Here is a 23,148-nt window from a genome sequence, read left to right on the forward strand (position 1 = left end):
AATGAAATGCTATTCCGCTCTATCAAATTTTCAGCTGAGCGATTTTGTCTGTTTACGTTAGAACCGCTCCATTATTATTGCGCCTTTTACGTCCTCACGCGCGAATTCACAAATAGTTAAAGTGTTAGGCCCGCTTGTGATGAACAGTAGATCCACCATGTACCATGATTCAATTCTCTGATTAAATCGCACGTTATAAATAAATCGAATATCTCTCCTTCCAATTTCAATTAAAAACACATAACCACTGCACATAAGGTAGGAAAATAGATGAGAGGAGGAGGAGGAGGAGGAGGGGCTATAAACACGTACGTAAATAAAAGGGGGCAGGGCGCGCGTGTGAGCGAAACGCGGCAGCAAACGAGAGAATTTTTTCTTTCTCTTTTGTAACATTTCGGCTAAACACCCGAGCTTAACTTCGGTAGGAACTGCCTATCAAAGTTGGTACACCTTCGGTAGAGAACTTCTATCGAAGCTATATCGAAGCAAATTTACTTCGAAAGAGCACGGTTTGGTTGGTTGGGGAGCCACTCGATTTCGTTCTTCGCTGATTTTGGCAGCGCACGAAGGGGGTTCGGTTTCAACTTCCAACAACAACAACCACACGAGGAGGCTCGGGGACACTCATCAGGGGAAAATCGCTCAAATTAGAGCGAGAGACAGATAGAAAAAGTGAAAGGTCAATATACAATCTTCGGCTTTTGACTGTTGGGTTGCGAACTTAGCCGAGCAGCGCCGAGCTTAGCCGAACGCGTACGTCAAGCCCTTCCCAGATAGCAAAGCCGAAGGCCTTTGTATGGGAGCCATCGCGCTGATCAAGGCTCACTTTTTCGCGCGCATAAAGCAAAATGTGCGCGAAGGCGAAAAAAACCCGAAAGCGCTTCGTGTCCTCTCTCGTGTTTCTAGTTTTATTCTCTCTCGCATGTCATCACTCTCTCCCAGTTTTTCGGATTGAAATGAGAATTCACTCTCTTGATTTGGTTGCGGCAGTCTAGCTGCTTCACACTCTTTATTCTCTTCTTTTTGCAGTTCCCATAAGAGCATTCACACATGTGTTCTCACATACTTACATACACACACACACGGTGGTTGGAAGCCTGGCGCGGCTGTTTCCAATTCTGTCTTTTCTTCTTCCCTCTTCACACCGCGCTGGAGCCCGTGGTGGTGCGCGTGTTCAGCCTGCTTGGTTCAGGAAAGATGTCATCAGATTTGGCGCGCCTCAACCGCGGTGTTGTATGAAGGCTGTTGATGAAAGTACACAATTAATAGACACACTTTGTTAAAAAGATTACACTTCATTTAAAGATGTGACAAACTTACCTTTGTGCTTGAGGATCAATTGAAACTTGAACGCCTGTGCACACAGTGTCACACTTTTTAAGTAGTTTGAGGAACAGCTAGCGGTAGCAGCACACATCTGAAACTTGTAATGTGCAAAACATTGCATATTAGAATAATATTAGAATTAGAATAAATGTCACATAGCACTAGACACTTAGAAAAGGACACTTACCCAAACAATTAGATGATAAAAATTCGTCCTCCGATGAAGCAGAAAGAACACTGCGGATGGCGCAGTATGGAAAGTGTTTCACGCAGGAAAAATAGTTCACGCAGCACACAAACACACACTCTCACATCCACGGTTCAGAGCACACTGAAGTCGCTCTTTGGCTTGGATGGAAAAGAGCAAACACCCTGATGAGTGCGATGGAAGAAAATGACGTGTGTTCAACAGGGATGGGTAGAATCCAACACACGAAGTGTGCAGGAGAATTCTCTTCGTGTGGCAAGAGAGAATTGACAAACACCCTGATGAGCGAGAACGCAACAAACGTTGTAGAATGTATAAACGGGATAGGAATAGTAAGCGAAGGCAGTTTGTGGACATGAGGGGGTTGAAACTGGGAGAAAAAAGCTTCGGTTGCTACTTGGGTTGTCACGTGGCGACAGGGTTGAGTAGCGGTGCTGCGCTCAGTTTTCCCAACATTTACAAATATTATTTCCTATCTATATCCATGCGGTCTATATCGTGCTAACACCCCACCCCGTGAATCCTTAGCGTAGCAGGATTAACTAAATTAATACTGCACGATATGCAAACCCTAATTGCTCTCTAGTTATGTGTGTTCGTTTATGTACGAGATTCGACACATTTCTCCTCGATCGCTGTTGTGACGCGTACTGTTGTGTGTGTGTGTACTTGTACTCTCCTTGCTCTCTATGCCTGCTGTCCGGCACCTACGATGCTTATGCGTTTGCACTTTTCTACTATCAACAACTTCGCTCAACTTTCGCCAATCATATGATGAACGTGAATTTTGTCGACGATCTATCTTAGCGCATGTCTCTGATGTGCGTGACTGTGAAATAGGCGGATGAAATCTTCTCTGTCTTCGTGACGCGGTCGGTGTAAACCTAACCCTACTTTTCGCTGTGTCGTTTCGTATGGACCGCTTACTAATACTCATATTTTTCATTTTTAGCGCAATCGTCCCGACAAAGTGAGCATCAACGGCGACGGCAGGGGCCATATACCGCCCATCCTAATCTGCTTCTTACAGCTGAAGCCTCGCCGGGTTGGCCGATCCGTGCCTCGAGCGGTGCGACTAGCTCCAAATGCTGCAGTCCGATCAACAACTTATCTCCGCTTTCAGGTACGATTGGATCGAGAGTCCCTGAAAGTGAGCAAAGTTATTGGTTAGAATATTGGCGTTAAGGTTTTGTTGCGGCAAACTTAGCTTGTCCACAGTACGAGCGTTGGCAAGCTCGTAGCGCGTGCTATCGCCTCTTGGAGAAATCGCCAAATTTATCCGCTCCGATCTCGAATCTCGTTTCGTGAGGTTGCCGGTCCAGCTCATCTCCAGGGGTTCTGGCTGCCCTGTCACACCGAGAGTGCGTGCCAGTTCAGCTTCCATTAGTGTGACTGCCGATCCTTCGTCCAGGAACGCCAACGTCTCGACGCTTTGCTGCCCGTGTTGAATTGTGACAGGCACAATGCGGAATAGAATTCCCGACGATTTAGGCACAGTATTGTGCGTCATGCATGCCGCTCCTCCAGATTGGGTCGTCTCGTGGAGAAGCGTGTTATGTCGCATTTCGCAATCGGTGAAATCGCAACGGAATCTCGACAAGCACCGCTTGGGTCCGTGTGCGTTGAGACAAAGCCTGCACAAAGCTTTCTCATCCACTGCATGCAGGCGACTTTGCGCATTAATGGCCTTGAATGTTTCGCAGAACTTTATGTGGTGTCCCGTTTTGCTGCATATCGGACACCTCTTCTCTGCTACCGCCACTCTCGGTTGGGAGTGGACGTTAACGTAATAATGGTTGGGAGGGTGAGGAGGTGTACCTCTCCTGAGCCTTATCGCGAGGAACATATTTGCAGGCCTCACAAGCCTCATCTAAAAGCTTATCTATGAACTCACCAAAGTCCTTTAGATTTGGTCTCGTTGCCTTTGCAGCTTCCAGCAGGCTTCCCCGGTTTCGCGATTATAAACTGTCGTTTATTCAATCAGATTTCAAGCAGATTTGAAACAGATTTCAAGCAGTTTTTAAAATTGGTGCTTTCTTTCCGTGATCTAATTTGCAACTAATTTTGCGATTAGTGATGGCGCCCTGTTCTCGATCAGCTGTGCAAACTTGACCCTAGTTGAACTGTAGTACGTTTGGAAGTTAGTTACGGTCGCCATGTAATGTGATGCGCGGACATACGGTACATACTGTACATCGAACAACGTCGCGGTAGGTCAGTTTTTACTGACATGAGCCGAGGTGGAATAATACATCGATCGAACTGACTTTTCAGCACTTGATCGTCCAGGCGATCATAGAAACCTTTAGGAGGTTTCCCTTACTGGAAACGTTGGAGTTTAGAAGCCTTACCTTGGGTAGGGGGACATAACTAAACTCTTGAAATAAATTGGACGGCGAAGTATTAGGAAGCGTAACGTCCTATCTTGGCAGTCCGAACGAATCTGACTTGCCACGGTCGGATTTGGTTTTATTTATACTCAATAAGTTTCGTACATTTGGTTTTGGAATGTGTTTTTGTCCTAATTAAAGGTTATTGATATGAGGTGCAATTTATACATTATATTGGAGTGAGGTGCCTATGTTTTTACAAAGGTTCTGGAAAGTATAACCTGTTCTAGCTAAAGAACGGGTGCGTTCGTCGATCTTTGCCTACACTGCGCTTTTAGCAATAAGTTGCTATGCATTCTCTGTTTGTCCACTTTGCTGCAGTAACGCTTGAATTGCTTATGTTGCCCGTTTCGGTTGTTTTTGATAATTGTGTCACGTCTGTTATTTGTTTGAATGGACGGCCTGGACTCTTCCGATGGCGGTGCTATGCTATGATCTGATTTGCTGAATGTGTTAAAATGAATGTGTTACAATGGTGTGGTTTGGCTTTCTAAAGTGTGTTACAATGTGTCTATAGCTGATAGTGTGTATTATAATAAGTTGTGTATAGTAGATATGCTACACCTCCTCCCTTTAGGAGAATAACGAAAATAATGAAATTGTTTGAAGTTATTCTTTTCATTTAATTAAACTGAGTATTTGTTATGCTTTTTTGGTTTACTAATTAAATCATTACTTATCTCTTAAGGTGGGTAATATTTTATGTAATATGATCTATTATCTAGAGATAAAGAATTGTGAATATTTAATTTTCTCCTAAAATATTTTGATTTTCCTTTGATTCCTTTGTTGGGTTCGTTTCTAGAGTTTTCTGCTTTTATAGATCTTATGACTTTTTGCATGGAGATAACATTATGACATTTTTCTTTGAGCTCTTTTAGAATCTTGTCGTAAGTAACATTATTTCTTGTTTCTTTTATATTTTCTGCACATAATGTGGAATAATTCATTTTTCTAGCCTTATTATCGTGGCAATATAATTCTTTGTTTAATTCATTTATATACTTTTTCTTTGATTTGATGTTACGTTTTCTTTTCTTTAAATGTTTTGGCTCAGTTGCATGATTGTCGTTGCAATTAATTTCATCACTCATTTCCATGTTGTCTAGCAGTATTAAACTATCTGTTATTTGTTTTTCAACCATATTTTTCTCATTGTCATTGCTTATTGTAATCATTTGTATATGTTGCATGTTTTTATGTTTATAATCATTGTTAGTATCATTTTCATATTCTTTTGTGAATTCATCGTTCTCTTTCATTATTCTTTTTGAGTCGTCCCCTGACCTTTTCATATCATTATTTGTTTCATTATTTAATGTATGTCTTCTTTTTGATTTATCTTCATATTTTCTGTCATTATTGTTTGCTTTGCTGTTAATATTTCTATAGTATTTTTTAACTTGGTCATTTATTTGATTAGTATTTCAATAATCTTCATCATTTTGGTGGTAAATATGATTCTTATGTAATTGATTATTACTATTGAACTGTTCATAATTTCTGTTCTGTTCTGTTCTGATGTAATAACATTGTATATTATTGGATCTGTTCTGAATACTATTGCTATAATTGTATTCGCGATTATTATATCCTTGATTAACTTGACTCTGACTACTACAATTCTTTAGCTGATGGTGGCGCTTGTAGAAACTGAAGTTGTTATTATTTCTATAACTATAGTTGTTGGCTGTTGTTTGAGTAGTTAATGATTGATTCAAATTTGGAAAAAAATGGTAAGTAAGCTGGTTGTTTCTTTGCGGGTATTCATGGTTTAGACTATAGCCATGTGTGTTAAATTGATAACTATTTTTATTTATTTTCTCGCATTCATTTTCCAATACTTTTTGAGTTGCATCTGTTATCGTTGAGAAAGTACCAATCTTCAAGATCATTTTGGTTTCTTCATTTGAAATTTTTTGTTTTAGAGTTTCTATCCCTTGTTTGATTGCCATATCGCTTGCAATTTTTTCTGGGAATTCTAATTCTAGGTAAATTAAATTGAGTTTTTCTGTAAGCATTTCAACTTTCTCGCAAATTGTTTGTGTATCCTTTGATGTAATGGATTTCAATTCCACTATAATCCTGTCGGGTGTTAGTTTTTCTCTACATCTTCTTTTGATGTCGTTTATAAGCTCTGTAAAAGATGTAATATTGCTAGGTAGCCCTATTCTTGCTTTACCAATCAGTCTGGTTCGTAGGAATTTTATAAGCATCGCTTCATGGTTTGGATTTAGTTCAAACAAAAACTTTGATGCGTCTTCAAATGTGTCAAAAGTATCAGAAGAACCATCGTACATTGGTACAATACCTATGGCTGTTTCAAGATCAAATTTTGCCATTTTTGTTATTTTTGTTAGTTTTAGTTCATTGAAATGATTTAAAATCTTAAATTGATCGATATTTTACTTTAAGATATTTTTTTTTTTTGCTGTTAATTTCTAACATGGTCTTAAATTTTTTTTTTTATTCATATGTTATTGCTTTTTGTACTGGATCTATACGCCAAATATAGTTTTCTGTAGGGGTTATTAAACCTTCTTCACAATCTAGTGGTCTAGTAGTTCTTCTTATGTTAGATAAAGGCTGGTATTATTGAATCCGTTCGTAGCGGGAACGTACGGCGCTCACATGAAATTCTAGGGATGGCAACACATTTCTTGAACCCGGTCCTACAACGCCGCGGTGAATAACTTTAGCAACCATCTAGTACGTTAGGAAAATGAGTGTCGGGACGTACGCCGCCGCTACGTACGGATTCAATAATACCAGCCAAAATCAGTATTGAAAATAGATTTGTTTGATACTTCTTGAATTGTCAGCAAGTAATGATATTTAAATATGTTATCATTGATAGTGTTAGTTTGATTCTTTTGTGTTTCTTTGCTATTAGGCATATCTTATGCATCGCAAGCTCTAAAGCTTGGCTTATCTTCCTATTTACGTTAAAATTTGATTTTGTCATTTTTGCGTCTTATGTTTGATGTGGATTAATTTGATATCTTATTAGTATCTGTCTTGCAAGGGGAATATATTCTTAAACTGTTTTTTCTGCTGCTTTTGCAAATTTATGCAGCCTCATCAGTAAAATTTAGAATTTACGGTACCTTATTTAAACACATAACATGTATTTAATGTTGCTGCTGCTGATGATGATGCTACGCTGCATTTTTACCGGTGCAAGGTGTTAAATCGGTGCTAGGTACATACTCGATGTTACATGTGAAGTTCTGCGATGTCATCAGTTGTCGCTCGATGTCTTGTCGGGGTTGGGACACTTGTTCATTCTCGTCTGCCAATCCAGATTGGGCAGTGGGCTCGCCTTGTCTTTTCGTCTTCCACGTTGGGAACGGTTGTTCCATTCAATCAAGCTGATCACAACTTGTTTTGCACTGCACTTTATTATTCCATATCACTTGCTCCAAGAATCGTATAGATTACCAAAATTAGATAGGCAGTTGCATGTTATTAATTGCATCACGTTTTGCTAGAGTTTTCAATATTTTGAAAATGGTTTTAATTACTTTTTGCATGAGTATGATAGCAAGAAGTATCAGCACAATATTCAGTTTTAACTCATGGGCTTCATGGTGCTCTGAGTGAACATTTTGTGTTTGAATAATGGTAAGATCATTATCGCCATTGACATTAGCTTTAGGGTTTGATGCGTCGTTACCCATTTTATAAATCTGTGCTGTACTGTGGGTTATTGTGAAAAATTATCATTTTTTGAAGCTTTCATCGTTTCTCATTTCAACGTTACTCTACTTGGTAAATCGATCGCAAGAGCGTTCATACGTTTTTACACATTGGGATAGGTTCTCACAACACTGTGTACGGATAATGTTTGTTCATCAATTAAACATTCATTTTGCACTTACACTGCACTAAATGTTTTTATTTTTCATTCTAAACTGCACTGAACTTGCTTGTAGCTGTTCTTTCATTGATATTGTTTTTTTTTTTACCTATTAGGTTACTTGCGCCAGCTGCGTTGATGAATGTTCCGTTAAAAAAATGCACATTTGACACTTTTTTTCACTTTCCGTCGATTGCCGGTTATGGTCACAATACTTTTGGTTCGTCACACGACACTTACGCTTTACGTTACCGTTGTACGTATCACATTTTACTTCAAATAATTTGCTTACACTTCTGCCTGTCGATTGCAGATTAAGGTCACGGTCGCCATGTAGTACGTTTAGAAGTTAGTTACGGTCGCCATGTAATGTGATGCGCGGACATACGGTACATACTGTACATCGAACAACGTCGCGGTAGGTCAGTTTTTACTGACATGAGCCGAGGTGGAATAATACATCGATCGAACTGACTTTTCAGCACTTGATCGTCCAGGCGATCATAGAAACCTTTAGGAGGTTTCCCTTACTGGAAACGTTGGAGTTTAGAAGCCTTACCTTGGGTAGGGGGACATAACTAAACTCTTGAAATAAATTGGACGGCGAAGTATTAGGAAGCGTAACGTCCTATCTTGGCAGTCCGAACGAATCTGACTTGCCACGGTCGGATTTGGTTTTATTTATACTCAATAAGTTTCGTACATTTGGTTTTGGAATGTGTTTTTGTCCTAATTAAAGGTTATTGATATGAGGTGCAATTTATACATTATATTGGAGTGAGGTGCCTATGTTTTTACAAAGGTTCTGGAAAGTATAACCTGTTCTAGCTAAAGAACGGGTGCGTTCGTCGATCTTTGCCTACACTGCGCTTTTAGCAATAAGTTGCTATGCATTCTCTGTTTGTCCACTTTGCTGCAGTAACGCTTGAATTGCTTATGTTGCCCGTTTCGGTTGTTTTTGATAATTGTGTCACGTCTGTTATTTGTTTGAATGGACGGCCTGGACTCTTCCGATGGCGGTGCTATGCTATGATCTGATTTGCTGAATGTGTTAAAATGAATGTGTTACAATGGTGTGGTTTGGCTTTCTAAAGTGTGTTACAATGTGTCTATAGCTGATAGTGTGTATTATAATAAGTTGTGTATAGTAGATATGCTACAGAACCACTTCCTGATTGGTCCTATTCTGGGAGAACTAGTTGTCGCACAAGCTAACCCTGTCGTCCCTTTCTATGTATTTAGTACGCCTCTGACGGGTAAAGTGGGAGTTAGGTCGATCTGCTGTTAACAGATCGATGTTTACAAATATTATTTCCTATCTATATCCATGTGGTCTATATCGTGCCAACATTGTGTGTTTAGAAGTTTATTTTCTGTTTTCTGGCGTGCATCGATGGCAGATGCCGGAAAGTTTTCGTTTGCCAGGTTAAATAATCAAAACTATCAGGGCTGGAAAGATTGCTATACTGTACTGTGCTGAACTTAGGTTGTTGTTAAAAGTTAGCATTTTTTTTTTCTATAGTTTCCCATTTCAAGGTTACTCTACTAGGTAAACCGATCGCATAAGCGTTAATACGTTTTTACACATTTAGGTAGGTTCTCACAACACTGTGTACGGTTAATGTTTGTTCGTCAATTAAACATTCATTTCGCACTTACACTGCACTAAATGTTATTATTTTTCATTCTGCACTGTACGGGACTTGCTTGTAGCTGTTCTTTCATCGTTATTGTTTTTGTTTATATATGGGTTACTTGCGCCAGCTGCGTTGATGAATGTTCCGTAACAAAAAATTGCACATTTGACACTTTTTTTTCACTTTCCGCCGAATGCCGGTTATGGTCACAATACTTTTGGTTCGTCACACGACACTTAAGCTTTACGTTACCGTTGTACGTATCACATTTTACTTGAAATAATTTTGCTTACACTTCTGCCTGTCGATTGCAGATTAAGGTCACGGTCGCCATGTAATGTTCGGATGATAGGTACGGTCGCCATGTAATGCGATGATCGTACAACTGTACTTCGAGTACCGTCGCGGTAGGTCAGTGTTTCGCTGACATGAGCCGAGGTGGAATAAAACTTCGTTCGAGCGGACTTTTCGACACTTGATCGTCCAGGCGATCATAAAAACCTTTAGGAGGTTTCCCTTACTGGAAACGTTGGAGTTTAGAAGCCTTACCTTGGGCAGGGGGACATATCTAAACTCTTTAAATGAGAACTCGATAGATATAGGATGGGCATAGTCCTATCCTGACAGTCCGAACGAATCTGACTTGCCATGATCGGAGTTGGTTTTATTTATACTCAAAAGAAGTTAAGGGTTTCTCACATTTGGTTCCGGGTTGTATGTTGAAAAGTTATTGTTTTCACTCAGCTAGTTACGTTTGTCTTTTGTTGACAAGAACGATGGTTCTTGTCACTAAGTTCCTGTTTTGGGTTATAATGCATAAACTGTTCCTGCTTATGTTGTACGTTTCGGTTGGTTCTGTTAAGTGTGTCACAATTGTTTATGTTGTACGTTTCGGTTGGTTCTGTTAAGTGTGTCACAATTGTTTTTATATGAACGGTGTGGCCTGAGCTCTTCCGGGTGCGGTGCTATGGTATGATCTGATTTACTGAATGTGTTATAATGAATGTGTTACAATGGTGTGGTTTGGCTTTCCAAAGTGTGTTACAATGTGTCTATAGCTGATAGTGTGTATTATAATAAGTTGTGTATAGCAGATATGCTACACCTCCTCCCTTTAGGAGAATAACGAAAATAATGAAATTGTTTGAAGTTATTCTTTTCATTTAATTAAGATACGTTTTTAGCTATGCTTATTTGATTTACTAATATAATCGTTTCTTATCTCTTAAGGCGGGTAATATTTAATGTAAATAGATCTATTATCTAGAGATAAAGAATTGGGAATATTTAATTTTCTTCTAAAATATTTAGAATCTTCTATGATTCCTTTGTTGGGTTCATTTCTACAGTTTTCTGCTTTTATAGATCTTATGACTTTTAGCATGGTAATAACATTATGAAATTTTTCTTTGAGCTCGTTTGGAATCTTGTCATAAGTAACATTATTTCTTGGTTCTTTTACATATTCTTCACATAATGTGGAATAATTAATTTTTTTAGCCTTATTATCGTGGCAATATAATTCATTGTTTGATTCATTTATATACTTTTTCTTTGATTTGATGTTACGTTTTATTTTCTTCAAATGTTTTGGCTCAGTTGCATGATTGTCGTTGCAATTAATTTCATCATTTATTTCCATGTTGTCTAGCAGTATTAAACTATCTGTAACTTGTTTTTCAACCTTATTTTTCTCATTGTCATTGCTTATTGTAATCATTTGTATATGTTGCATGTTTTCATGTTTATAATCATTGTTAGTATCATTTTCATATTCTTTTGTGAATTTATCGTTCTCTTTCATTATTCTTTTTGAGTCGTCTCTTGACTTTTTCGTATCATTATTTGTTTCATTTTTTAATGTATGTCTTCTTTTTGATTTATCTTCATATTTTCTGTCATTATAGTTTGCTTTGCTGTTAACCTTTTTATAATATTTTTTAGCATGGTCTTTCATTTGAATGGTATTTCTATAATCTTCATCATTTTGGTGGTAAATATGATTCTTATGTAATTGATTATTATTATTGAACTGTTCATTTCTGTTCTGTTCTGTTTTGATGTAATAGCATTGCATATTATTGGATCTGTTCTGAATTCTATTGCTATAATTGTATTCGCGATTATTATATCCTTGATTAACTTGACTCTGACTACTACAATTATTTAACTGATGGTGGCGTTTATAGAAACTGAAGTTGTTATTATTTCTATAACTGTAGTTGTTGGATGTTGTTTGAGTTGTTATTGATTGATTAAAATTTGGACAAATTTTATAATTATTTAGGGTGTCTTTATGATGAAAATCCCTGTTGTTATTTCTGTTATAGTTATTTGATCCTTGGAAATGATGTATCTGTGCGATGTTCTGCCTAGATTCACATTCATTTACTATTCTAGTCACTTCGTATATTGTTTCAAATTTTCCTAATGTTAAGGCTGTTCTTGAGTCTATATTTGTAATTTTATCAATCAGAGTTTCCACTCCTTTTCTAACTGCCAATTCGTTTGCAACATCGGCTGGTATATTTTTTTGTATGTATAAAATTTTTAATTTTTCAGTAAGCTCTTCTATCTCATTGCATAGGATTTTTGTATTCTTTGTCTTTAGTGCTTTCATATCGGATATTATATTTCCTAGTTCTATCTTTTTCTCGCATCTTGATCTTATATCTTCCACAATTTCTGCTACTGTTGATACATTTGAAATTATTCCTGATTCAGCTTTTCCTGTTAATCTGGTATAAATAAATTCAACTAGTATTGATTCCTGATCTACTGAAAACATTTTTTTGGCAAATTGTATCGATCTTATAAATGAGTAAAGTTGCTCGTTTGAGCCATTATACATGGGTATAAGAGCCAAAGCGTCTTCCAAATTGAACTGTGCCATTATTCGCGTTTTAATGTATTTCAATTCCGTGAAATTGTTTGAGATTATATAGTTTAATAAAAAAAAATGTTATTTTGTTTGATTTGTGCTGGACGTATAGGTCATAGAAAATGTTCTGTACTGTTTGTATTTATCTTTTTTTTTTTTTAAACTGGATGCTAAAAAAAATCAGTATCGAAAATATAATTGTTTCTTACTTCTTTAATTATTTGCTGGGTATAATATTTTAATATGCTATCATTGATAGTAATAACTTGATTCTTTTGCGTTTCTTTGCGTTTGGGCATGTCTGATGCAGCGCAAACTCTAATGTTTGGCTTGCCTTCGCATTTTTGTTCAAATTTGCTTTTGTCATTTTTGTGGATAATTATCTGTATCTAACATGCAAGGGGGATACATTCCTAACCTGTTTTTTATGCTGCTCTTGCCAATTTATACAGCCTCGTTAGTAATATTTCAAATTTACGATACCTTCTTTAAATACATAGCATGTATTTGCTGTTGTTGCTGTTGCTGATGCTACGATCGTTACCGGTGCTTGGTGTTTCAACGGTGCTAGGTACATACTCGGTGTTGGATGTGAAGTTCTGCGATGTCATCAGTCGTCGCTCGATGTTCTGTCGTCTCAACCCCGACTCGTTCATTCTTGTCTGCCAATCCATATTGGGCAGTAGGCTCGGTTTGTCTTTTCGTCTTCCACGGTGGGAACGGTTGTTCCATTCAATCGCGCTGACCACAGCTTGTTTTGCACTGCACTTTATTATTCCATATCACTTGCTCCAAGAATCGTAAAGATTGCTATACTGTACTGTGCTGAACTTGGGTTGTTGTTAAAAGTTAGCATTTTTTTTTCTATAGTTTCCCATTTCAAGGTTACTCTACTAGGTAAACCGATCGCATAAGCGTTAATACGTTTTTACACATTTAGGTAGGTTCTCACAACACTGTGTACGGTTAATGTTTGTTCGTCAATTAAACATTCATTTCGCACTTACACTGCACTAAATGTTATTATTTTTCATTCTGCACTGTACGGGACTTGCTTGTAGCTGTTCTTTCATCGTTATTGTTTTTGTTTATATATGGGTTACTTGCGCCAGCTGCGTTGATGAATGTTCCGTAACAAAAAATTGCACATTTGACACTTTTTTTTCACTTTCCGCCGAATGCCGGTTATGGTCACAATACTTTTGGTTCGTCACACGACACTTAAGCTTTACGTTACCGTTGTACGTATCACATTTTACTTGAAATAATTTTGCTTACACTTCTGCCTGTCGATTGCAGATTAAGGTCACGGTCGCCATGTAATGTTCGGATGATAGGTACGGTCGCCATGTAATGCGATGATCGTACAACTGTACTTCGAGTACCGTCGCGGTAGGTCAGTGTTTCGCTGACATGAGCCGAGGTGGAATAAAACTTCGTTCGAGCGGACTTTTCGACACTTGATCGTCCAGGCGATCATAAAAACCTTTAGGAGGTTTCCCTTACTGGAAACGTTGGAGTTTAGAAGCCTTACCTTGGGCAGGGGGACATATCTAAACTCTTTAAATGAGAACTCGATAGATGTAGGATGGGCATAGTCCTATCCTGACAGTCCGAACGAATCTGACTTGCCATGATCGGAGTTGGTTTTATTTATACTCAAAAGAAGTTAAGGGTTTCTCACATTTGGTTCCGGGTTGTATGTTGAAAAGTTATTGTTTTCACTCAGCTAGTTACGTTTGTCTTTTGTTGACAAGAACGATGGTTCTTGTCACTAAGTTCCTGTTTTGGGTTATAATGCATAAACTGTTCCTGCTTATGTTGTACGTTTCGGTTGGTTCTGTTAAGTGTGTCACAATTGTTTATGTTGTACGTTTCGGTTGGTTCTGTTAAGTGTGTCACAATTGTTTTTATATGAACGGTGTGGCCTGAGCTCTTCCGGGTACGGTGCTATGGTATGATCTGATTTACTGAATGTGTTATAATGAATGTGTTACAATGGTGTGGTTTGGCTTTCCAAAGTGTGTTACAATGTGTCTATAGCTGATAGTGTGTATTATAATAAGTTGTGTATAGCAGATATGCTACACCTCCTCCCTTTAGGAGAATAACGAAAATAATGAAATTGTTTGAAGTTATTCTTTTCATTTAATTAAGATACGTTTTTAGCTATGCTTATTTGATTTACTAATATAATCGTTTCTTATCTCTTAAGGCGGGTAATATTTAATGTAAATAGATCTATTATCTAGAGATAAAGAATTGGGAATATATAATTTTCTTCTAAAATATTTAGAATCTTCTATGATTCCTTTGTTGGGTTCATTTCTACAGTTTTCTGCTTTTATAGATCTTATGACTTTTAGCATGGTAATAACATTATGAAATTTTTCTTTGAGCTCGTTTGGAATCTTGTCATAAGTAACATTATTTCTTGGTTCTTTTACATATTCTTCACATAATGTGGAATAATTAATTTTTTTAGCCTTATTATCGTGGCAATATAATTCATTGTTTGATTCATTTATATACTTTTTCTTTGATTTGATGTTACGTTTTATTTTCTTCAAATGTTTTGGCTCAGTTGCATGATTGTCGTTGCAATTAATTTCATCATTTATTTCCATGTTGTCTAGCAGTATTAAACTATCTGTAACTTGTTTTTCAACCTTATTTTTCTCATTGTCATTGCTTATTGTAATCATTTGTATATGTTGCATGTTTTCATGTTTATAATCATTGTTAGTATCATTTTCATATTCTTTTGTGAATTTATCGTTCTCTTTCATTATTCTTTTTGAGTCGTCTCTTGACTTTTTCGTATCATTATTTGTTTCATTTTTTAATGTATGTCTTCTTTTTGATTTATCTTCATATTTTCTGTCATTATAGTTTGCTTTGCTGTTAACCTTTTTATAATATTTTTTAGCATGGTCTTTCATTTGAATGGTATTTCTATAATCTTCATCATTTTGGTGGTAAATATGATTCTTATGTAATTGATTATTATTATTGAACTGTTCATTTCTGTTCTGTTCTGTTCTGATGTAATAGCATTGCATATTATTGGATCTGTTCTGAATTCTATTGCTATAATTGTATTCGCGATTATTATATCCTTGATTAACTTGACTCTGACTACTACAATTATTTAACTGATGGTGGCGTTTATAGAAACTGAAGTTGTTATTATTTCTATAACTGTAGTTGTTGGATGTTGTTTGAGTTGTTATTGATTGATTAAAATTTGGACAAATTTTATAATTATTTAGGGTGTCTTTATGATGAAAATCCCTGTTGTTATTTCTGTTATAGTTATTTGATCCTTGGAAATGATGTATCTGTGCGATGTTCTGCCTAGATTCACATTCATTTACTATTCTAGTCACTTCGTATATTGTTTCAAATTTTCCTAATGTTAAGGCTGTTCTTGAGTCTATATTTGTAATTTTATCAATCAGAGTTTCCACTCCTTTTCTAACTGCCAATTCGTTTGCAACATCGGCTGGTATATTTTTTTGTATGTATAAAATTTTTAATTTTTCAGTAAGCTCTTCTATCTCATTGCATAGGATTTTTGTATTCTTTGTCTTTAGTGCTTTCATATCGGATATTATATTTCCTAGTTCTATCTTTTTCTCGCATCTTGATCTTATATCTTCCACAATTTCTGCTACTGTTGATACATTTGAAATTATTCCTGATTCAGCTTTTCCTGTTAATCTGGTATAAATAAATTCAACTAGTATTGATTCCTGATCTACTGAAAACATTTTTTTGGCAAATTGTATCGATCTTATAAATGAGTAAAGTTGCTCGTTTGAGCCATTATACATGGGTATAAGAGCCAAAGCGTCTTCCAAATTGAACTGTGCCATTATTCGCGTTTTAATGTATTTCAATTCCGTGAAATTGTTTGAGATTATATAGTTTAATAAAAAAAAATGTTATTTTGTTTGATTTGTGCTGGACGTATAGGTCATAGAAAATGTTCTGTACTGTTTGTATTTATCTTTTTTTTTTTTTAAACTGGATGCTAAAAAAAATCAGTATCGAAAATATAATTGTTTCTTACTTCTTTAATTATTTGCTGGGTATAATATTTTAATATGCTATCATTGATAGTAATAACTTGATTCTTTTGCGTTTCTTTGCGTTTGGGCATGTCTGATGCAGCGCAAACTCTAATGTTTGGCTTGCCTTCGCATTTTTGTTCAAATTTGCTTTTGTCATTTTTGTGGATAATTATCTGTATCTAACATGCAAGGGGGATACATTCCTAACCTGTTTTTTATGCTGCTCTTGCCAATTTATACAGCCTCGTTAGTAATATTTCAAATTTACGATACCTTCTTTAAATACATAGCATGTATTTGCTGTTGTTGCTGTTGCTGATGCTACGATCGTTACCGGTGCTTGGTGTTTCAACGGTGCTAGGTACATACTCGGTGTTGGATGTGAAGTTCTGCGATGTCATCAGTCGTCGCTCGATGTTCTGTCGTCTCAACCCCGACTCGTTCATTCTTGTCTGCCAATCCATATTGGGCAGTAGGCTCGGTTTGTCTTTTCGTCTTCCACGGTGGGAACGGTTGTTCCATTCAATCGCGCTGACCACAGCTTGTTTTGCACTGCACTTTATTATTCCATATCACTTGCTCCAAGAATCGTAAAGATTGCTATACTGTACTGTGCTGAACTTAGGTTGTTGTTAAAAGTTAGCATTTTTTTTTTCTATAGTTTCCCATTTCAAGGTTACTCTACTAGGTAAACCGATCGCATAAGCGTTAATACGTTTTTACACATTTAGGTAGGTTCTCACAACACTGTGTACGGTTAATGTTTGTTCGTCAATTAAACATTCATTTCGCACTTACACTGCACTAAATGTTATTATTTTTCATTCTGCACTGTACGGGACTTGCTTGTAGCTGTTCTTTCATCGTTATTGTTTTTGTTTATATATGGGTTACTTGCGCCAGCTGCGTTGATGAATGTTCCGTAACAAAAAATTGCACATTTGACACTTTTTTTTCACTTTCCGCCGAATGCCGGTTATGGTCACAATACTTTTGGTTCGTCACACGACACTTAAGCTTTACGTTACCGTTGTACGTATCACATTTTACTTGAAATAATTTTGCTTACACTTCTGCCTGTCGATTGCAGATTAAGGTCACGGTCGCCATGTAATGTTCGGATGATAGGTACGGTCGCCATGTAATGCGATGATCGTACAACTGTACTTCGAGTACCGTCGCGGTAGGTCAGTGTTTCGCTGACATGAGCCGAGGTGGAATAAAACTTCGTTCGAGCGGACTTTTCGACACTTGATCGTCCAGGCGATCATAAAAACCTTTAGGAGGTTTCCCTTACTGGAAACGTTGGAGTTTAGAAGCCTTACCTTGGGCAGGGGGACATATCTAAACTCTTTAAATGAGAACTCGATAGATGTAGGATGGGCATAGTCCTATCCTGACAGTCCGAACGAATCTGACTTGCCATGATCGGAGTTGGTTTTATTTATACTCAAAAGAAGTTAAGGGTTTCTCACATTTGGTTCCGGGTTGTATGTTGAAAAGTTATTGTTTTCACTCAGCTAGTTACGTTTGTCTTTTGTTGACAAGAACGATGGTTCTTGTCACTAAGTTCCTGTTTTGGGTTATAATGCATAAACTGTTCCTGCTTATGTTGTACGTTTCGGTTGGTTCTGTTAAGTGTGTCACAATTGTTTATGTTGTACGTTTCGGTTGGTTCTGTTAAGTGTGTCACAATTGTTTTTATATGAACGGTGTGGCCTGAGCTCTTCCGGGTGCGGTGCTATGGTATGATCTGATTTACTGAATGTGTTATAATGAATGTGTTACAATGGTGTGGTTTGGCTTTCCAAAGTGTGTTACAATGTGTCTATAGCTGATAGTGTGTATTATAATAAGTTGTGTATAGCAGATATGCTACAGTCCTAATTAAAGGTTATTGATATGAGGTGCAATTTATACATTATATTGGAGTGAGGTGCCTATGTTTTTACAAAGGTTCTGGAAAGTATAACCTGTTCTAGCTAAAGAACGGGTGCGTTCGTCGATCTTTGCCTACACTGCGCTTTTAGCAATAAGTTGCTATGCATTCTCTGTTTGTCCACTTTGCTGCAGTAACGCTTGAATTGCTTATGTTGCCCGTTTCGGTTGTTTTTGATAATTGTGTCACGTCTGTTATTTGTTTGAATGGACGGCCTGGACTCTTCCGGTTGCGGTGCTATGGTATGATCTGATTTGCTGAATGTGTTAAAATGAATGTGTTACAATGGTGTGGTTTGGCTTTCTAAAGTGTGTTACAATGTGTCTATAGCTGATAGTGTGTATTATAATAAGTTGTGTATAGTAGATATGCTACAGAACCACTTCCTGATTGGTCCTATTCTGGGAGAACTAGTTGTCGCACAAGCTAACCCTGTCGTCCCTTTCTATGTATTTAGTACGCCTCTGACGGGTAAAGTGGGAGTTAGGTCGATCTGCTGTTAACAGATCGATGTTTACAAATATTATTTCCTATCTATATCCATGTGGTCTATATCGTGCCAACATTGTGTGTTTAGAAGTTTATTTTCTGTTTTCTGGCGTGCATCGATGGCAGATGCCGGAAAGTTTTCGTTTGCCAGGTTAAATAATCAAAACTATCAGGGCTGGAAGTTTCGCATGGAAATGCTTATGATTCGCGAAGAGCTCTGGTACGTGATCGACGAACCAAAGGTTGAACCAGTGACGCAGCAATGGATCAAGGATGATAAAAGGGCCCGAGCAACTATTGGACTATGTGTTGAGGAAACCCAATTCATCATAGTGAAAAAGGCAGATTTGACGAAGAAATTCTGGGAAAAGCTACGTGAGTACCATGAAAAGACAACCGTTACCTCAAGGGTGTCCTTGTTGAAAAAGCTGTGTAACCTGAACCTGGGCGAAAACGGTGATATGGACCGCCATCTTATACAGGTTGATGAACTCTTCGATCGACTCACAATTGCGGGCCAGGCAAAGGAAGCATCGCTTAAGATCGCCATGATTCTGCGTAGCTTGCCAAAATCATACGGAGGCTTGGTTACGGCGTTAGCGAGTCGCCCAGATAGTGATTTAACCATGCATTTGGTAAAGTCGAAGCTACTAGACGAGTACGAGCGAACAAAAGAGCGATCATGTGGTACGGTGAGTGTAGAAAAGGCCATGAAAAGTTCCACCAACCGCCCTCACTTTTGTTTGAGTTTGCCTCAGCTGTGGTAAGCCGGGCCATCTTAAAAGAAACTGTCGTTCCCGTTCTGATGCAAAACAAAGCGACAGAGTGAGAAGGCCGAGGGAATCGAAACAGAATGGCTACCAAGCCGAGTGTAGCAGTATGTGTTTTATGGTGGAAGAAGCACATCGTGATGTGTGGCTCATCGACAGCGGTGCTGCCATATGACGAACAACATGCGTTTCTTCAAAGAGCTGTACAACACAAAAGGACCGAGCGTAATTTTGGCGGATGGTAATGTCGCGGAAGCAAGCGGTTACGGTCATGGATTACTGCGCCGTGCAAACGGAAATGGCGGCGTGGTGGAAATAACACGGCAAAATTTTTTATACGTTCCGTCGTTAAAAACGGGACTCATTTCAGTGGACAAAATTACCGCCAACGGATTTTTTCAGCGGTGCTTAAAGCAGATAGTTGCGAGGTTCGCAATGCGGATGGAAAATTGATGACCGTGGGGACGCGTTCCGGTTGTTTATACCAGCTACAATTAGCTGAAGCATCAAGCATGGCTAAGGAAAAGGAACATAACAGCAATTGCTTGCATTCGTGGCATCGGCGACTTGGATATCGAGACCCTAATATGATCCTAAGGATGGTAAACGAGGATTTGGGCACAGGAATGAAATTCGTCGACTGTAGTATTCACCAATCCTGCGAAACGTGTATGGAGGATAAGTCAGTACGTAACCCTATTCCTACATCAATTGAGAAAAGAACGACGAAGATTTTGGACCTGGTTTACACTGATTTATGCGGTCCAATGCGGTCGGCTACACCCGGGGGAAAGAGATACCTGATGACGATGATAGACGACTTCAGCCGGTATACCATCGTGTATTTGTTAGAGAGGAAATCCGAAGCAGCTGAAAAGATAAAGGAGTATGTTCGTTACGCGGAGAATCTCTTTGCAAGCAAGCCTCGAACAATAAGATCTGATGGTGGTGGTGAGTACGTTAATGAAGACCTACGTATTTTTTTTGTAGAAGAAGGCATTAAGGCACAATACACGACAGCCTACTCGCCATACAAAAATGGCGTATCAGAGAGGAAAAATCGATCTATAGAGTAGATGACAACAACGATGCTCCTGGATGCCGGATTGGATAAGCAATACTGGGGCGAGGCAGCTCTAACGGCTGTATACCTGCAAAACAGATTACCATCACGATCTGTAAGTACTACTCCCTATGAGCTGTGGTTTGGTCGGAAGCCGGAAATAGGTCACCTTAAAGTAAATGGTTGCCCAGCATACGTACACATTCGTAACGTCAATAGAGGAAAGTTTGACAGTAAGGCTCGAAAACTAATTTTCATAGGGTACTCGCCAGATCATAAAGGTTACCGTTTCGTTAACACTGAGACCGACAAGATCACGATTAGCCGGGATGTAACATTTTTGGAAGATGGTATGATGTCTACCCATTGTAATAGCCCCGTAAAGAAGCAGAGTAAAGTAACAGAACCGTCGCAAGAACAGGAATGAAAATAATGATTCAAATGAAAACGATATAGAATATTTCTTGTCGAGTCCATCAAAGCGTAACACTACGGAAGATAGTTCACTCGTATTTGCTGATGACGAAAGCGAAAATGTCGAGTTTTTCGATGTCGATAATAACGAGGACTCGCATTTTCACGTGAAAACAGAGATGATCAGATGCAGGAAGCTACAGATACAGTTAAACGGGCTTATAGAGTGAATCGTGGTAAACTTCCTAGTAGGTTGTGCGACTACGTAGTGGGGGTTGTGACGGAAAGGGAAGGAGATCCTTCCAGCTACAAGGAAGCGATTTCGAGCGTAGATCGAACGTCTTGGAAGCAACTGATGGAGAGTGAGATGCAGTCTCACATCCAAAACCAGAGTTGGGAATTGGTTCAGCTTCCCAAGGGAAAACGTGCATTTGGTAGCAAGTGGGTCTTCAAACAAAAGCGGAACGAGTCAGACAAGATCGTTAGATATAAAGCACGGATCGTAACTCAAGGCTATAATCAACGATACGGTGAAGACTGTGAAGAGATTTATGCTCCGGTCACAAAATACAGTACTCTTCGATCACTGTTGGCCCTGGCGGGAAAGAAGAATTTGTTTCTTCAACACTTCGACGTACGTACGGCTATATGTGATATCGATGAGGAGATCTACATGCGTCAGCCACAAGGGTACGAGGTTCCAGGAAAGGAGGAGTTGGTGTGTCGCCTGCGGAAGAGCATTTACGGACTGAAACAATCGGCTCGGTGTTTGAACGAGAAGCTGTCGGAAGTGCTTGGAAAGCTGGGGTTCATAGCGAGATTGTATACGGCGAACAGGAGAGGTGAGACGGTGTATCTCATCGTGTACGTCGACGACATTCTCGTGGGTTGTAAGAGCGAGGAAATCATAGCTGGCGTTTATGAACATTTACGAAGACGTTTCGAGATAGCTAATCTTGGTCATGTGAAATTCTTTTTAGGATTGGAAATTCGAAAAGAAGATGGTGTATACAGCATCGGGCTAAGCAACTACATTAACAAGCTAGTTAACATCGTGGGGCTTGTTGAGGTGAAGACATCACAGACACCAATGAAAGAGGGTTTCCTGAAGGACACAGCTGACACCAAGCCGTTGGAAGACAACACCAAGTATCGATCCGTTGTTGGAGCAATACTCTACATAGCTGTTTGTGCGCGACCCGACATAATTGCAACGGCTACTGTACTAGGTAGAAAGGTTAGTGCCCCAACGGAAAAGGACTGGACGGCAGCCAAGCGTGCGGTAAGGTATCTTAAGGATACTAAAGATTGGAAGCTGAAGATGGGTGGAGAGCATGGTGTAACTGACTGCGGTGACTTAATCGCGCTTTCCGATGCGGATTGGGCAGGCGACTCTTCATCACGGAAATCAACAACCGGTAACGTGGAATACTTCTCAGGAGGAGCAGTGTCCTGGGCTAGCCGTAAGCAGGGCAACGTTACGTTATCTACGATGGAGGCTGAGTACGTTGCGTTGGCCGAGACCTGCCAGGAGGTACTGGCAGGTAACCCCGCATTGCGTGCGTTTGTTGTATTACACATACCAAAGATTAGTTGTTAAAATACATATTCTGTTTGTGCCGTACACACCGTGTTTACGTTTCATTTGTGCGGACACAACAGTGGCGACGAGGATGGGATCCTCCTCGCGTAGGGGGAGATCCTACTAACGAACCGACGCAGCACCGAGACCACCATCGCGGTTCTACCATCGCACAACCGCCATCGCGTAGGATGGGGACGCTCAGGGCTTGCGCGAAGCCCCGAAGGGATCCTCACTCCGCTGCAGCATTATACCGGTCAAGGCGAGGGGACATTCCGCTTTGGACCGTCGTCACACGGCATCACCGCTGACTGCTGCAGCGTCATCGGACACACTGGTGCAGCATCGGCGTCGCGGCACCACAGCCGCCCTTCTGCACCAGCATCATCGCGGAGTCCGATAAGGCACAGTGCTGAGGCATTTCGGCTGCCCCCTGTGGACCTTCATCGCCGGCGCTCCAGCTGCACAGGTGGATCTCGACGGCGACACCACTGTCGCCCCTGTGCAGCACCAT

At 39.1% G+C, this 23,148-nt stretch overlaps 2 long non-coding RNA genes across 2 annotated transcripts in view; one reads left to right on the plus strand and one right to left on the minus strand.

Annotated features, from left to right (window-relative positions):
* The window catches only part of LOC133391903 (uncharacterized), a 38,349-nt gene extending 17,144 nt beyond the window's left edge, over nt 1–21,205 (plus strand). The window contains exons 2-3 of the long non-coding RNA XR_009765343.1: nt 20,372–20,461; nt 20,566–21,205. This is a non-coding gene — a long non-coding RNA (uncharacterized LOC133391903). The remainder of the gene's footprint in view (nt 1–20,371; nt 20,462–20,565) is intronic.
* On the minus strand, nt 984–1,930 carry LOC133391467 (uncharacterized). Its single transcript, XR_009764966.1, has 2 exons — nt 1,321–1,930; nt 984–1,242 (listed from the first exon to the last, which is right to left on the minus strand). It is a non-coding gene; the product is annotated as an uncharacterized LOC133391467 (long non-coding RNA).
* Nucleotides 21,206–23,148: the final 1,943 nt, after the last annotated feature.

Source organism: Anopheles gambiae, chromosome 2 (genome assembly GCF_943734735.2).
Source record: "Anopheles gambiae chromosome 2, idAnoGambNW_F1_1, whole genome shotgun sequence".
NCBI classification, from domain to species: Eukaryota; Metazoa; Arthropoda; class Insecta; order Diptera; family Culicidae; genus Anopheles; species Anopheles gambiae.